Raw genomic sequence first — 12,719 nt, 5'->3', positions numbered from 1 at the left:
CCTATGTAACAAACCTGCACTTTTTCTCCTTAACCTAAAATAAAAGTTTAAAAAAGAATAGAGCAACATATATATTTCTAATCTAAACTCATTAAAAATTTATTGTAAATAATGAAATATTGGTTATGTTTAGACTATACTTAATGAATCCATTTTTGAGCTGTCAGGGACACTAGTAATAAAATTGGCAAATGGTCTTAATTTGAATCAAACACTACCTTATTTGAGATACCAAGCATTTGAATTCTTATCAGTTTCTAAGCATACTTCTTTTTAGTAAGTTCAAATATTTTATTTAATTTTATGAGGATCTTTTTATTGCCTAGGTTTTAAGTTACGACTAGATGTCTAATTAATCTGTGCCTCAGACTAAATTTTAAAAAAAGTAAAGCAGAGCCTAAGATCCTTGGTCATCCCCATTCCTCTGGGTGCTGGTTCAAAATGAAACATCACCTGATGCAGAAAACCAAGTCAAGTCTAGTCAACAGAGGCATTGCCAAAAATTGGGGTGGAGGAGAGCAGGGGATGGGCAGTAAAACAAATAGCTAGATGAATGTTCAAAAAGGCAAACAACAAAGACAAACAAACAAATACAAATGGCAATTTAAAAGGATAATAGTAAATTTCCCAATTCTGATTGACATAGAGGAATAGGGGTCACATACTGTCCTGCCTGCCAAACTCTTTAGTAAGCATGTAAATCACCTTGAGACCAAGACACAAGTGATGATTTCTGAGGACGGAAAAAACAGGGCAAGACAAGACAAGGGCTCTTGTCTCCAGGGTGTGCAAGTTGTTTTCAACTTCTAGTTCCTGAGCACTTAGCTAGGGCAACAGTTGCTTGCTATTGACTCCATATTGGTATAGGACAGAAAGCTGGCCTGAGTCCAGGCATTTGACAGTCTTTGGTGATTATTCTCTACAGGGCTGGTCTTCGATTGTGCAATAAGCAAAATGTGGGGGTCTTTCCTCTCCTCTTCCTTGTTCCCTGTTCAAAGGCCTTTTACCTCTCCCAGTGAGTCCTACCTGTTAACCCAATGTTCTCCCACTGAAGTGTCAGTGACTTCATAGAATGCCCCACCCAGGCAGCTGTCTTCAAGCACTTGATATGAGAGGCTATATCAATTTCCTAGGGCTGCCATAACAAACTAGCACAAAATGTGTAGCTTCAAAAACAGAAATTCATTCTCTCAAAGTTCTGGAAGCTGAAAGTGTACAATCAAGGTGTCAGCAGGACCATGTTTCCTCTGAAAGCTCTAGGAAAGAACCCTTTTTTCTCTCTTCTAGCTTCTCATGGCTCCTGGGATTTCTTGGTTTGTCAATGTATCACTTTAATTTCTGCCTCCATCTTCACACAGGCATCTTCTCTATATGTGTCTCTGTCTTCACGTGGTCTTCCTATAAGGATACCAGTCTTTGAACTTAAGACCCATCTTAATCCAGAATAACCTATCTTAACTAATTATATCTTCAAAGACCCTGTTCCAAGTAAAGTCACATTCTGAAACTCCAGGTGGACATGAATTTTGAGAGGCACTATTAATGCAAAAGGATATATTTCTTGAATGAAAGAGAGATATTAAAAATAAAATGGCAAATGTCAGACAGTGGAACTTAGGTGAAGGTGACAGTTTGGAAGACAGGATAGACATCTGAAGACCCACAGATCCCTTCTCAAGCAGACAAATATACAACCTGAGTTGATTTTATATTTGAAAAATAATAGAATAAAACAAGTTTTAGTTATTCTGTAAACGTTAAAATTTTGGAAATACTGAAATTACATTCTTCATTTTAAATCCTACCTTAATGAATGTTCTCTGATTACAGGGTTTCTCAAGGTACAAAACGCAGTGAAAAAGCTATTCTATATTGTGACCTTAGAAACTGTCTGTTTTGTGCAGTCAGACTAAAATATTTTGCAAACAGGTCTCAAACAGAACTCTACTTGTGAAAAAACAATTCTTTTTGTGGGGAGGGGTAGAAATAAGCAAAGTGGGGGACACGGAAGGCATCAGAGAAATAGGTCATGGATATGTTAATAGGCTTGAGTTCAAACTGTGCTAATACCCATGTTATATAGGACATGCTCTTCAGGGCTCTGACGCAATTTTTTTTTCCCTGAGACAGAGTCTTGCTCTGTTGCCAGGCTAGAGTGCAGTGACATGATCTTGGCTCACTGCAACCTCTGCCTCCTGGGTTCAAGCGATCTCCTGCCTCAGCTCCCGGGCCCTAGACGCCTTCAATCAAAAAGCAGGGATAACACTTTGCCCACAATGACTGTTTTTAGAAGGCAATGGACTGTCATGGAAATACCTGATCTTTGAAGTCAGATGGGGCTGTCTCTAAATCTGTATCCATTTTTTGCTAGTTTTATCCCTGAGGCTAAGTTCCTTGATTGCCCTAAGCCTCAGTTCACTTCCATGTAGAATAGAAATAATTATACCTATCTCATGTGCTGTTCTGAGGATCAAATAAGATGTTTGCTTACACTTCTCCAAAGGTATTCAAGAGGGTCCTGATAAGTGTCATTGAGTTAGCTAGATCAGCCAACTTAAAATACATACAACTTCAAGGCCCTGCCTCTAGAGACTCTGAATTTGTAGGTCTTACTTTGGTCCTGGGAATTTGCTTTTAAGAAAATATTTCAGATTAATCTGATGCCACCTTTTGAGGACTAGCATTTGGAAACCACTGGATACCATTGCTTTTTATTTATTTTTTTTTTTTATTGCATTTTAGGTTTGGGGGTACATGGGATGAACATGCAAGATTGTTGCATAGGTACACACATGGCAGTGTGGTTTGCTGCCTTCCGTCCCCTCACCTGTATCTGTCATTTCACCCCATGCTATCTCTTCCCACCTCGGCACCCCCCGCCCCTCCCCCATTTCCCCCCAATGGACCCTAGTGTGTAGTGCTCCCCTCCCTGTGTCCATGTGTTCTCATTGTTCAACACCCACCTATGAATGAGAATATACGGTGTTTGATTTTCTGCTCTTGTGTCAGTTTGCTGAGAATGATGGTTTCCAGGTTCATCCATGTCCCTAAAAAGGACGTGAACTCATCGTTTTTAATGGCTGTGTAATATTCCATGGTGTATATGTACCACATTTTCCCTATCCAGTCTATCATCGTTGGGCATTTGGGTTGGTTCCAGGCCTTTGCTATTGTAAACAGTGCTGCAATGAACATTCGTGTGCACGTGTCCTTGTAGTAGAATGATTTATAATCCTTTGGATATATACCCAGTAATGGGATTGCTGGGTCAAACGGGATTTCTATTTTTAGGTCCTTGAGGAATCGCCACACTGCCTTCAACAATGGCTGAATTAATTTACATTCCCACCAACAGTGTAAAAGTGTTCCTATTTCTCCACATCCTCTCCAGCATCTGTTGTTTCCCGATTTTTTAATGATCGCCATTCTAACTGGTGTAAGATGGTATCTCAATGTGGTTTTGATTTGCATTTCTCTGATGACCAGTGCTGATGAGCATTTTTTCATATGTTTTTTGGCCTCCTGTATGTCTTCTTTTGTAAAGTATCTTTTCATATCCTTTGCCCATTTTTGAATGGGCTTGTTTGTTTTTTTCTTGTAGATCTGCTTTAGTTCTTTGTAAATTCTGGATATCAGCCCCTTGTCAGATGGGTAGGCTGCAAAAATTTTTTCCCATTCTGTTGGTTGCCGATTCACTCTACTGACTGTTTCTTTTGCTGTGCAGAAGCTGTGGAGTTTGATTAGGTCCCATTTGTCTATTTTGGCTTTTGTTGCCATTGCTTTTGGCGTTTTGGTCATGAAGTCCTTGCCTACACCTATGTCCTGAATTGTTTTGCCTAGATTTTCTTCTAAGGTTTTTATGGTATTAGGTCTGATGTTTAAGTCTTTAATCTATCTGGAGTTAATTTTAGTGTAAGGTGTCAGGAAGGGGTCCTGTTTCTGCTTTCTGCACATGGCTAGCCAGTTTGCCCAACACCATTTATTAAACAGGGAGTCCTTTCCCCATTGCTTGTTTTAGTCAGGTTTTTCGAAGATCAGATGGTTGTGGGTATGTTTTATTTCCTCTGAAGCCTCTGTTCTGTTCCATTAGTCTATATCTCTGTTTTGGTACCAGTACCATGCTGTTTTGATTACTGTAGCCTTGTAGTATAGTTTGAAGTCCGGTAGTGTGATGCCTCCTGCTTTGTTCTTTTTGCTTAGAATTGACTTGGCTATGTGGGCTCTCTTTTGGTTTCATATGAAGTTTAAGGTGTTTTTTTCCAGTTCTGTGAAGAAGGTCATTGGTAGCTTGATGGGAATAGCGTTGAATCTGTAAATTACTTTGGGCAGTATGGCCATTTTCACGATGTTGATTCTTCCTAACCATGAACATGGAATGTTTCTCCATCTGTTTGTATCCTCTCGTATTTCGTTGAGCAATGGCTTGTAGTTCTCCTTGAAGAGGTCCTTTACGTTCCTTGTTAGTTGTATTCCTAGGTACTTTATTCTCTTTGTAGCAATTGTGAATGGCAGTTCATTCTTGATTTGGCTCTCTTGAAGTCTATTACTGGTGTATACGAATGCTTGTGATTTTTGCACGTTGATTTTGTATCCTGAGACTTTGCTGAAGTTGTTTATCAGTTTCAGGAGATTTGGGGCTGATTTGATGGGGTCTTCCAGATATACAATCATGGCATCTGCAAATAGAGACAATTTGATTTCCTCCTTTCCAATTTGGATACCCTTTATTTCTTTTTCTTGCCTGATTGCTCTGGCTAGAACTTCCAGTACTATATTGAATAGGAGTGGTGAGAGAGGGCATCCTTGTCTAGTGCCAGATTTCAAAGGGAATGCTTCCAGTTTTTGCTCATTCAGTATGATATTGGCTGTTGGTTTGTCGTAAATAGCTTTTATTGTTTTGAGATACGTTCCGTCAATACCTAGTTTATTGAGGGTTTTTAGCATAAAGCGTCGTTGAATTTTGTCAAAAGCCTTCTCTGCATCAATTGAAATAATCATGTGGTTTTTGTCTTTGGTTCTGTTTATGTGGTGAATTACGTTTATGGACTTGCGTATGTTGAACCAGCCTTGCATCCCCGGGATGAATCCTACTTGATCATGGTGGATGAGCTTTTTGATATACTGTTGCAATCGGTTTGCCAGTATTTTATTGAAGATTTTTGCATCTATGTTCATCATGGATATTGGCCTGAAGTTTTCTTTTCTTGTTGAGTCTCTGCCGGGTTTTGGTATCAGGATGATGTTGGTCTCCTAAAATGATTTGGGAAGGATTCCCTCTTTTTGGATTGTCTGGAATAGTTTCAGAAGGAATGGTAGCAGCTCCTCTTTGTATGTCTGGTAGAATTCAGCTGTGAACCCATCTGGACCTGGGCTTTTTTTTGGGTGGTAGGCTCTTTATTGCTGCCTGGACTTCAGACCATGTTATTGGTCTATTCAGGGTTTCGGCTTCTTCCGGGTTTAGGCTTGGGAGGATGCAGATGTCCAGGAATTTATCCATTTCTTCCAGGTTTACTAGTTTATGTGCATAGAGTTGTTTGTAATAATCTCTGATGATGGTTTGGATTTCTGTGGAATCTGGGGTGATATCCCCTTTATCATTTTTTATTGCATCAATTTGGTTATTCTCTCTTTTCTTTTTAATTAATCTGGCTAGTGGTCTGTCTATTTTGTTGATCTTTTCAAAAAACCAGCTCCTGGATTTATTGATTTTTTGAAGAGTTTTTTGTGTCTCTATTTCCTTCAGTTCTGCTCTGATCTTAGTTATTTCCTGTCTTCTGCTAGGTTTTGAGTTTTTTTGATCTTGCTTCTCTAGTTCTTTCAATTTTGATGATAGGGTGTCAATTTTCAATCTCTCCTTTCTTCTCATGTGGGCACTCATTGCTATGTATTTTCCTCTAGAGTGTCCCAGAGATTCTGGTATGTTGTGTCTTCGTTCTCATTGGTTTCGAAGAACATCTTTATTTCTGCATTCATTTCGTTGTTTATCCAGTCAACATTCAAGAGCAAGTTGTTCAGTTTCCATGAAGCTGTGCGGTTCTGAGTTAGTTTCTGCATTCTGAGTTCTAACTCGATTGCACTGTGGTCTGAGAGACTGTTTGTTATGATTTCTGTTCTTTTACATTTGCTGAGGAGTGATTTATTGCCAATTATGTGGTCAATTTTAGAGTAGGTGTGATGTGGTGCTGAGAAGAATGTATATTCTGTGGATTTGGGGTGGAGAGTTCTGTAAATGTCTATTAGGTTTGCTTGTTCCAGGTCTGTATTCAGGTCCTGGATATCCTTGTTGATTTTCTGTCTGGATGATCTGTCATAATGTCTGGATAATATTGACAATGGGGTGTTAAAGTCTCCCACTATTATTGTGTGGGAGTCTAAGTCTCTTTGTAAGTCATTAAGAACTTGCCTTATGTATCTGGGTGCTCCTGTATTGGGTGCATATACATTTAGGGTCGTTAGCTCTTCTTGTTGCAGTGATCCTTTTACCATTATGTAATGTCCTTCTTTGTCTCTTTTGATCTTTGTTACTTTAAAGTCTATTTTATCAGAGACGAGAATTGCAACTCCTGCCTTTTTTTGCTCTCCATTTGCTTGGTAGATCTTCCTCCATCCCTTTATTTTGAGCCTTTGTGTATCCTTGCATGTAAGATGGGTTTCCTGGATACAGCACACTGATGGGTTTTGGCTTTTTATCCAATTTGCCAGTCTCTGTCTTTTGATTGGGGCATTTAGTCCACTGACTCTTATGGACAGTATTGTTATGTGTGAATTTGATACTGTCATTTTGATGCTACCTGGCTGTTTTGTTGGTTAGTTGATGCAGATTCTTGATTGTGTTGATGCTCTTTTACCATTTGGTGTGTTTTTGGAGTGGCTGGTACTGGTTGTTCCTTTATATGTGTAGAGCCTCTTTCAGGAGTTCTTGTAGAGCAGGTTTGGTGGTGATGAAATCTCTGAGTGCTTGCTTGTTCACAAAGGATTTTATTTTTCCTTCACTTATGAAGCTTAGTTTGGCTGGATAGGAGATTCTGGGTTGAAAGTTCTTTTCTTTAAGGATGGTGAATATTGGCCCCCAATCTCTTCTGGCTTGTAGGGTTTCTGCTGAGAGATCTGCTGTGAGTCTAATGGGCTTCCCTTTGTGGGTAACCCGACCTTTCTCTCTGGCTGCCCTTAGCATTTTCTCTTTCATTTCAACCCTGGTGAATCTGACGATTATGTGCCTTGGGGTTGCTCTTCTTGAGGAATATCTTTGTGGTGTTCTCTGTATTTCCTGGATTTGAATATTGGTCTGCCTTGCTAGGTTGGGGAAGTTTTCCTGGATAATATCCTGAAGAGTATTTTCCAGCTTGGATTCATTCTCTTCATCACATTCAGGTACACCTATCAGACGTAGATTAGGTCTTTTCACATAGTCCCACATTTCTTGAAGATTTTGTTCATTCCTTTTTGCGCTTTTTTCTCTGTTCTTGCCTTCTCTTTTTATTTCATTGAGTTGATCTTCGACCTCTGATATCCTTTCTTCTGCTTGTTCAATTCGGCTGTTGAAGCTTGTGCATGCTTCACAACGTTTTCGTGTTGCGTTTTTCAGCTCCATCAATTCACTTATACTCCTCTCTCTGCTGTCAATTCTCGTCAGCAATTCGTCCAATCTTTTTTCGTTCCTCTTTTCTTTGCGTTCGGTTTGAACATGTTCTTTTAGCTCACTGTAGTTTCTTACTACCCACCTTCTGAAGTCTGATTCTGTCATTTCGTCACCCTCCTTCTCCATCCGGTCTGGTTCCCTTGCTGGTGAGGAGTTGTGATCCCTTTTAGGAGAAGAGGTGTTCTGGTTTCGGGAGTTTTCATCCTTTTTGCGCTGGTTTCTTCCCATTTTTGTGGGTTTATCCACCTGTTGTCTGTCTCTCTTCCAAGGAGTTGGAGCTTTATGAGTTTCTGTTGCACTACTGCCTTTTTTGATTTTTCTTTCAGGTATGACCCACCCAGCTAGCAGCACGCCTAGCCACTGCCTGCCCGCAGGGGCTTTGCTGAGCTGCTGTGGGCTTCGCCCAGCTGCCCTGAGCTCTTCCCTGCAGTCCTTTTTATATGGGCGTAGTTAGAACTGTCTTGGCAATGGTGGCCCCGCCTCTGTTATGGAGGACTCTCTCTGTTGTGGCAGGTTACCTCGGCAACGGCGGGTTGCCTCGGCAATGGCAGCCTGCCTCCGTAGAGGTGGAGAGTCTCAGTAATGGTGAAAGCCCCTCCCCCAGGGAGCCGGACCGTCTGGGTTCAGCTGTGCTTGATTTGAAGGGCTCAACCCAGAGGGTTTCCAATTACTGTTTTTGTTTTCGTTGTTGTTGGGGGTGGAGGGGTGGGACCAACCGAGCCTGATCACCTGGCTCCCTGACTCAGAGTCTTTTCTTTTAAGTTGAAAGACCCCGCATTCCGGTCGCTTGTTGAAAAGGCGCAGGGATCTCCCGTGCTGTGACTCACGGAGTCGGCTCGAACTGCGGCGCCGGCTCCTGGCGGAATTTTTGCCTAAGAATCTCCTGGCCTGTCTCGCTATTTCAGATGAATGGGCAACTCTGCCGTCTCAGGGCTCTGCTTGCCAGCTAAGAGGGCTCCCAGACCAGTGGCTTTTGTAGGGAGAACCGCAGCAACAGGGCGTGGTCACAGCAGCCGCGCGGGCGGAATCAGCCCCACGGGGGCCAAAACAGCTGCACCGGCTGGGACTGCGAAGCTGGCGACCCCTCTGCCTGGGTATCTCCTGGTCTGTGGGCAATAAGAGTTCGTCTGGAAATGCGGTGTCCACTCACCCTCTGCACTTTCACTGGGAGCTGAAGTCCTAAGCTGATCTTAGGCGGCCATCTTCCCAGCATTCGCCGATACCATTGCTTTTTAAGTATCTTGTTTAAAATGCAATGTGCAATTCACATACAGTACGATACACAAATCTCCAGTGACTTTTAAGATATGCATATAGCTTTGTGACTACCACTCAGATGAACATATAGATTATTTCTGTCACCCACGAAGTTTCTTCTGCTCATTCTCAGTCAACACTCCTTCATCCCCAGAGGTAACTACTGCTCAGACTTGTAGCACTGTTGATTGGATTTTCCTGTTCTTTTTTTTTTTTTTTTTTTTCAATTTCAGCTTTTATTTTATTTTATGCAACTGCAGTTTTGTTCCATTGAGAATACACTTGATGTTGAAGTTTGGAGTATGGATCCCATCACCCAAATAGTGATCATATACCCAATAGGTAGTTTTTCACCCCACACCTCCCACCCTTCCTTCCCTCTACTCTCTATTAGTCTGCAGTGTGTATTGTTCCCATATCTATGTTCATGTGTACTCAGTGTTTAACTCCTACTTATAAGTGAGAACATGGCATATTTGGTTTTCTGCTCCTGCCTTCATTCACTTTGGATTATGGCCTCCATCGAGCTCCAACCATGTTGCTACACAGGACAGAATTCCATTCTTTTTATGGCTGCATAATATTCCATTGTGTATATGTACAACATTTTCTTTATCCAATCTACCATTGATGGCACCTGGGTTGGTTACATGTCTCTGCTATTGTGAATAGCACAGCAAAGAACATACAAGTGCATGTGTCTTTTTGGTGTAATGATCAATTTTCCTTTGGGTACACTCAGTAGTGAGATTGCTAGGTCAAATGGTAGCTCCATTTTTAAGTATGTGAGACACTGGCAAACTGTTTTCCACAGTAGCTGGACTAATTTACATTCCCATCAACTATATATAAGTATTTCCTTTTCTCCAATCTCACTAGCATCTGTTGTTTTTTTGACTTTTATTGATAGCAATTCGGCCTGGTGTGAGATGGCATCTCACTGTGGTTTTTATTTACACTTCTCTGATGATCAGTGATGCTGAGCATTTTTTCATATATGTGTAGGTCACTTGTATGTCTTCTTTTGAGAACTGTGTGCTCATGTCCCATTGCTTAGTTTAATTAGGTTCTGCTTGTCTATTTTTGGTTTCGTTACAAATGCTTTTTGTGACTTAGCCAAAAATTATTTTCCAAGGCCAATGTCAAGAAGAGTATTTTCTAGATTATCTTCTAGGATTTTTATAGCTGGAGGTCATCCATTTAAATCTTTGATATATTTTGAGTTAAGTTTTGTATATGCTAAAATATAAGGTTTGACCAGTCTTCTGCATATTGCTAGTCAGTTATCCCAGTACCATTTATTAAATACAGAGTCCTTTCCCCATTGCTTGTTTTATCAGGTTTTGACTGTTATTGAACTTTATATAAATGGTAACATTTACTCCTTTGTTTCTGGCTTTTTTCATTTGACGTCATGTATCTGAGAATCATCTATGTGCTTATATGCATCAGCAGCAATTACAGTAAGTTCTTACTCTACACAGAAACATTAAACATTCAAGCTAAAAGAGACTGCAAAGATTATATATCAGGGATATTAGATCTCAGGCTTAAATATATACAATGAACCAGACAGAGAAAGCAAAAGAGTAAAGCAGGTAGTTTTTTTTGTTTTTTTTGTTTTTTTTTAATTGAAGCAGGTAGTTTTAATGCAACTAGGGAGTACTAGAACCATAGAAAACTAGAGTTGTTTCCCAGCTAAAGGAAGCAACCAGTATATACTGAGTTCCTGTTGGCTCTTGCCATGTGGAAACATGAGCCTAGTATAGCCAGATTTCCCAGTTTCTCAAGAGAAGTTGAAAATATGGATTGTTCTGTTAAATCTTCTGATTTTTAATCAACTTTAAGTACAGACAAATCAAAACATATCTGCAGACTAAATCAAGCCCATGGGTGATCAGTTTGCAATATCTGACTAATTTAGTCTCCCCTCTTTTAGATAAGCATGTAAGACTCAAAAAGGAAGGGGCTTATCCACGGTCACACAGAAATTTGAGAGCAGAATTGAAAACAGCTAAGCATAATAGCTTAGAGCACAGAATATGAATACAGATTTCCTGAGATGAAGTCCCATCACTGCAATTTGCCAGCTATGTGACCTCTTGGCACATTATTTAGCCCTTCTGGGCCTCAGGTTTATTTTTTGATCCATGAAATGGAAGGAGAAAGGCTTACTTTGCAGTGTTGTTGGGAGAACTGAATGAATTAATATATGTAAAGAGCTTAGGATAGTACCTAGTGCAAAGTAAGTGGTATAGAAGTGTTAGCTTTGTTGTTGATGACGATGATATTATTCCCATAGGTAAGGCATGGGAATAGTAATAGTATTTGTCATTTCTGATGAGTTAATTTCTTCAGGAAAGATTGCCAATATGTGATACCAGGACATTTCTAAATTGTCAGGCTTGATGTGAAAACAGCATTTAAATGGATCATTAATGTAAATTCCACATTAATCAAAACATGTTCAAGTGATTTTTTAGCTCAGAAATGAAAGGAAAAACTGCCAGTAGAAGAATCATGTTAAAATCTGTGTTCCTAATATGTGAAAAATAGACTCCTTTTGTGAACAGTTGGACTTTAGCTCCAACCAAAATGAATTTTTATTGAATCGTAAGACAGTCTGTACAGTTTGTCAGAGATGTAGGTATCTTAGTTGATAACGTAAAAGCTGTGAGGAATAGAAAAAATATAATTCTAATACCAATTTTTATTGTATAGTGCTTTGGAATTTTTAAAGGTTTTTTCACAAATATGAGAATCCTAGTTTGTTGGGAATAGAAAGCACATAGGAGATCTCCCAACATCCCTCATTTTCTAGATGAGGCAACACACCCAGAGAGATTGCTACATGCCCAGAATCACACAACTAGGCTGTGGCAGAACAAGAATTCAGCTCCTGTAACTCGTCAGAAAATACTACTATAGGAAATAATTAGATACTAACTGAGAACTACAGTCAATGCGGCTGCATTTGCAACATTAGCACAGAACAGAAAGAGGAGGAGTGGCGGGCTAAGGAACTCCCATAAGGCTGCTTGGAAGAGGCATCTTCTGAGGTAGGCCTAGAAAAAAGGTTCAAATTTCTAAAGGTGGAATGCCAGTCAGACGGCATAGCCATGTAAAAAGGGTAGGGTGAAGGTGTCATGTGGGTGGGAAGGCTAGTAGTGTATAGGCAAAAGTGAAGGGAAGCATTGCAAGGAAGGGAAGATAAGGTTGCATTCTAGAGGATTTTGAATACTAAATAAATAAACCTGCACATGAGACCACGACCTGATAGTAAGGATTCTATTTTCCTTAAAGGAAATGTGTCCTCACATTTTTAAAAGAATTCAAATGGTGCAGAAAAATGTAAGTCAAAAACTGAAAGTCTCTTCAATCTTCACAACCCAGAGTCACCATGATTAACAGTTTCTGGTGAAATGTGCCAGAAATATCTCTAAATAGTTCTTTTTAAATCACAATCTTTATTTTTCATATTGTTATCTACTACTGTCGCCTTGATGTAGCACAGTGACTGGATTGCGCTATACCTGGGTTATACAAATGGTGAAAGCAAAAAGTGCCCATAAGTCCTGCCTAGCCTGCTTAAAGAGAACTGGAAAAAGTAATCGCTAAGTTCCCTCTAAAGATTTAGAAAGCCAAAATGGCTTTTCAGTTTTTAACAAATAATTTATCAGTGTAATCCTTCCCATTTGCACATGCTGATAGAGTTGACTCTGCTGGCATGCATGAAGAACATACAAATGTCCCAGGAATCTGATGTGACTCCTCACTAATGATATTTTATGCTTCAGTCTTCCAGCCAGAAAATAATCAGAAA

Source organism: Saimiri boliviensis, chromosome X (genome assembly GCF_048565385.1).
Source record: "Saimiri boliviensis isolate mSaiBol1 chromosome X, mSaiBol1.pri, whole genome shotgun sequence".
NCBI lineage: Eukaryota > Metazoa > Chordata > Mammalia > Primates > Cebidae > Saimiri > Saimiri boliviensis.
The sequence above is the reverse complement of the archived record's forward strand: the minus strand, read 5'-3'. Positions refer to the sequence as shown.